Source organism: Bactrocera tryoni, unplaced genomic scaffold (assembly GCF_016617805.1).
Source record: "Bactrocera tryoni isolate S06 unplaced genomic scaffold, CSIRO_BtryS06_freeze2 scaffold_808, whole genome shotgun sequence".
NCBI classification, from domain to species: Eukaryota; Metazoa; Arthropoda; class Insecta; order Diptera; family Tephritidae; genus Bactrocera; species Bactrocera tryoni.
The window spans coordinates 78,952-84,923 of record NW_024396463.1 but is presented as its reverse complement, the minus strand read 5'-3'; positions in this window follow the sequence as shown (position 1 = coordinate 84,923).

Sequence of the window (5,972 nt, the reverse complement as noted above, 5' to 3'; positions counted from 1 at the left end):
AAATAAAGTGAGTCGTATCGATTCCTTTTAATGTTTCTTTTCTTATTTGGACATATGTATATATGCATGTATATTTAATAAATTCATTTTTGCGGTTTTTATAAAAGATCCGTTGAGAAAAAAATCTGTTGCCAAACTGTATTTAGTATTCGGTTTATGTCACGGTAAAAACCGAAGTACCGCTAGAAACTGAACAGTTTGGTTACACAGTAATTAATTTGAATTGCCAATAAATGCTTAATGTTTTGTTGGGAAACACAAAAGTAAATCTCCACAAAACCAAAGCTGCTCTCTAATTTCCAGCAATACCCTCTTGTACTTAATCAAGTATAAGCAGGATTGCTCAAAATAAGCATAAGGCAAAAGATAAGCGGACAAAAGAAATAAAAAATATTAAAGCATACATACAAATACATGCATATATTCAAAATTTTCTACATATATATATTATATCTACAATATATACACACTTACTGATGTATATATATTGCACAAGAGTATAACTTGCTCCTTAATATATAACATAATAACACATATACATATATATATACCTCTACTTATACATGTTTATTCATACATATCCACAAACAATTGAAGTTGTGGAAATTATTCTTCTAATTTTCTTCTCGCGGTTTCTCCTTACTGGGAAAAATATACCCCATTTAAATAGGGTACAATTCAAATAAAAAAAAAAAATTTTATCTCTCAATTAAAGAATAAAAAACAAAATTTAATACTGGCGGAAAATTTATTAAATATTTGTACAAGTCGTGTATAGTCACATATGTAAATACGCATTGTGCTTCAAAGTCCACTTTGGCATATATCCCACAATACCCCTTGGTTTTTGATCAAAAACAAGCAGGATTGTGTAAAACAAATCAAAGCGTAATACATATGTACATACATGCATATGTACAAAGTTCAGTGATCTCTAAAACGAGCTCTCATTAGCACATAATAAACAAAATAAAATAAAATAAAAAAAAAAAACACTTATAGGTATACCCTATAAGACTTACGGACATATATACAAAAATTTTTGCGGTGAACGAAAAATAATTTGGAAAATCAAAGCGAAATTAAATTGAATACTCGGAAAACAACTCTTATTTAACTTAAAAGAGTTCTCGGTATACATAAGCATACAGCGATTAAAAGCGTTTTTGTTTATTAATTTAATTCAAAAGTCTTATTTACATAAAGAGTTCTCGTCCAACCTTACATATACGAAATCCAACTTGGAATATAACAAGTCATTTCAGTATATTAAAAAACAAAAAAAAAAAAAAATAAAATAAATAAATTACAGGTTTATCGATTTTCGTTCCAGCTCTACATAACAAAGAGTCTTTTTTGCGACATATTATACATACTTTGTGCGAAACCATTTACATATATACTTTCACTTACTTTATTTAAGTTACTGAAACATTTTGTTATTCTATACATTTTTTAAATGAGCTCAGACTCAAAGGACTCCAAACCAAGTCAGTTACTAAAAGTCCCAAAGATGACTTCTGACGAAAAAGATCCCGACTATGACAATCAGTTCTACCTATAAAAAATCGTAAATGTGTGGCAGAGAGCATAACCGCCACTAATCAAATAATCTAGGTAACTATAATATCGTACCACGAGCATAATAAATTGATACGAGTATTTAAAAACAAAACAATGTGCACACTGTCAATCTCAGTATATACAGCAGTGTTGTCCAACGTGACTGTGTGCACGTTATGCTTGTGTTGGTTATTCTAGCGTCAACTGATCGCAAAATTCTGCTTTGCTTGCCTACGAAGTTGAATACAGCAGCACAATCGTGGTTTCACAGACACTTGTCGCGACATGTTGGTGTGAGGTGTCTGGCACTGTCCGTGCGCTATTGTGCGCATAGGCCGTGGACAACGCTGCTCTAGAAAATAGGGTGTTGTGTAAGAGTTTTTGTTACTTTCATGTAATTAGGGTGTTGTGTTAGCATTTAAGCTACATATAAATTTTAAAAGCAATGAGCAGCACTTTAATAGATATAATGTAATTTAAGTGATTGAGTTATTTAAGTGATTATTTTGAATTACTTTACATGTTTCTTAAATTTTATTGAGATGTTACTTGTTATGTAAGTTCTTTTTTTTTAACACGCTTCAAGAATTTCTTAAATTTTGCATGCAAAACGATACAGTCCTGGGCGGTAAACTTTCGTTTGACATGTACAAATTGATTAGCCGTTACAAAAGAGAATTAGGTGGAATTCGCTCAACCAACGCTAGTCAGGGGATTCCCTTGATATAGAGCTCGTCACTTGTGTTGTGGATTGGGCAATTTCTTTTGTTTCCGACCGCATTTATTTCAATATTCTTTTACGTGAACGTGTGAAAGTTTAGTGCAAAGTGTTTGTTAATTATTAGATATTGAAAACAACAATTTTTGTATAAAACCGACTATTAAGATTCTTGAAGAAAATAAACAAGGTAAGTAAAGTATTTTTGCTATTATTTTCTAGTCATACCTACTTAAATACATATTTACAAAAATCGGAAGAATACAACATTTCGATGGAACGACGAATTCGTCGCAAGAAACGCATGCCCGGTGAGTTAGCCACCGATACTGGACTTACACTTAGAGCGGAACTTCAAAAGGACATGTTAGAATGTATTGACAGATTCAATATTGAACTCAAAACACGAGTAAAGTCCATTAAAGACGTAGCTTCATTGTTTGAAGTTGTGCAGTCAAAGACCTTGCTTTGGCAAACACTGAACAGTTTAAATTTGCTATACCAAAATTTACTAACCTTTACGATGAAGTATCAGAAACAGAACTACTTTTAGAAATACCAAGATTGAGAGAAGACATTTAAAAGCGGCTAATATCACTGTCTCTAATTGGGTGACGCTGGACTATTTGAAATTCATTGTGGAATGGAACTTTACAGCTTCTCTTCCGAATCTAACGGTCGCATTAAAGTTATTTATGACAATATGTGCATCAGTCGCTTCATGTGAGAGAAGTTTCAGCAAATTAAATTTAATTAAAAATTACTTGCGGTCTACAATGACTGAAACCAGATTAAACAATCTTGGTATTTTAACGATAGAACATGAAGCAACAAAAAATATAAATTTTGAAGACGTGATTTCGGAGTTTGCAAGTGTCAAAGCTAGAAGGAAGAAATTTTAATTTTTTCACATAATATACTAATATAATATTTGTAATACTCGTGTTCTAATAAAATGTAAATGATTATTTTTTTACTTTAAAAGTTTTGATTGAGTTTTGGGGTGACACCTTCAAAATCCGCCCCGGGTGTAACCTATGTTAGCTACGCCACTGCCATATACACCTGCAGAAGCTACACGCTCGAAGCAAGGTGCTACGAAACAAAAAAGGGGGAAAGACATATCATACTCTAAATTCATTTCTGAGAGTGATTGTCTAATAAAATATTGCAATCGATTTGCTTCTTCGCCGATTCAAGAAAATTCTGAATCGGCGCTAGAAATAAAAGGCCAAACAATTGAAAATTTTTGACACGTCTCCAGACTGCATATGACGCAATTGTAGATACTGACGATGCAGATCTACCGGAAAACTTTAAATCTTCTGCTTACGCCAAATTTGAAAACTGCTTAGACCAGTATGAAGACACAAAAATTATGATCGCAGATCAGCTAAAATTAATTAAAGCAGTTGCACCTACTCCACCTCCGAGAGTAGAGCTGCAACAAATTCAAAATCAAGAGGCAAGTTCGGGTATCCACCTTAAGGTGCCCGCATGCGACACGGAAATTTTCCATGGTGGTTATGAACAATGGCCGTCCTTCCGGGACATGTTCACAGCTGTTTACATAAACCATCCGAAATTATCAAATGCTCAAAAGTTGTATCACCTCAGATACAAAACAAAAGGTCAAGCAGGCGTCATCGTAAAACAGTTCGCATTAAATGACGACAATTTCCATATGGCTTGGGAAGCTTTGAGATCAAGGTACGAAAACGAACTAATAATGGTAGATAAGCAAATAACGATATTGATGAACTTGCCCAAAATTCAAAAGGAAACAAGTGAAGAATATATGAAACTTCAATCCACTGTTTCCAACTGTTTCTCGGTTTTAGCCACACAAAACATTCCCACAGACAATTGGGACCCAATTCTGGTAAACATATGCACCACCGCATTATCAGAAAAATCGTTATTGCTATGGGAACAATCTCTCTCATCAAGAAAAAAATGCCCCAAGTGGCAGCAAATGCAAGATTTCCTAACTACCCAGTATGAAATCGCAGAAAGAGTTGATAAAAAGATAATTAAACCAAAAGGTATTTCCCATGACCTTAATAGAGCTTCCAAAGATCCCAAGCCAGTAGCAACAACAATTCAAATAGAAGTTTCTTCAAAAATCAAACGTTCACATCTGAACAATACAAACAAACGTCATGCGATCTGTGCACAGGGGGACATAAATTGAAATCTTGCGAGAAATTTAAGAAATTAAACATAGTTGACCGAAACAATTTCGTAAAGTCAAAAAGACTTTGCACAAACTGCTTATCACATGCACACATGCTTAAAGATTGTGAAAGCAAATTTAATTGCGTTTATTGCCATAAACGACATCATTCGATGTTACACATTACCAATTTTTCCAGCTCACCCCCAAACAGCGCAAACATAAAAAGGGCAACAGGTTTAGTTGCAACAACAAATTCAGAAAACAGCCAAGAAGCACCATGCTGCTCAAAGGCGTTAAAAACCCAAACGCTACATAGAGAAAGCAACAGTAGAGTATTACTACCTACAGCAGTCGTCTCCATCGAACACCGAGGAGAGCTGTTTAAACTCAGAGCCCTAATAGACCAAGGATCACAACGATCTTTCATAGCGTCTCGGGCACAAAACAGGCTACAGTTGCCAACAAAACTGGCCAATTTTGAAATCACGGGAATGGGCGGAAGAGTTGTTCAAAACTCAAATAAAATCTGCCCCATTACCCTCTTTTCTCCCAAAGCGGATAAGCGCATACAAGCAGAAGCTATTGTCTAACCGCAATTAACAAACATGCTTCCAAGCTATCATATAAATAGCAAGCATTGGCAAAAGGTTTCACACCTTAAGTTAGCAGACCCCAACTGCAACACTCCCGCTCAAATAGATCTTCTATTAGGCAGCGATCTCATACCACAGATAATACTCGAAGGTATTGAGAAAATTACAAAAACACTTCTGGCGCAAAATACCATTTTCGGATGGGTCCTAAGTGGACTAGTTGCGGAACCAGTTGCCACGATGACAACTCAAGTTGAGGAAATCTCCAACGAATACCTCAATTCGCAATTAAGAAAATTTTGGGAGTTAGAAGAACTCCCCCCTGAAGATCGATATTGTGAGAATTTTTACAAAACCACAACTACTTGATCGGATGATGGCCGGTACGTCGTACGACTACCACTAAAGCCAGAATTTCCCCGCACACTCGCCTTAGGTCATTCCCACACCTCTGCTATCAAACAGTTTTTAAGTATGGAAAAAAACCTACTTAAAAAAGGCGAACTGAAACCAGAATATGATAGAGTCGTAGAAGAATACCTCCATTTAAACCATATGGAGGAAGTCAGCGCTGGCGAAAAAATCATAGAAAGTAAATACTACTCATTTTACTTGCCACATCATGCAGTAGTAAAGCCAGATAAAAAAACAACTAAAGTAAGAGTTGTCTTCAACGCCTTAAGATCCACTAGCTCGGGGAATTCCCTAAACGATATCCTGTTTACGGGACCCACGCTCCAACCTGACTTAATGCTACTTATTTTAAACTGGCGTATATTCAAATACGTATTCAACGGGGACGTCGAGAAAATGTATAGACAAATAGTCGTACATAAAGACGATCAAGATTTTCAAAAAATTATTTTCAGAAAATCCCCCACCAGTCCACTACGCGACTTTAAGTTAAAAACAGTTACCT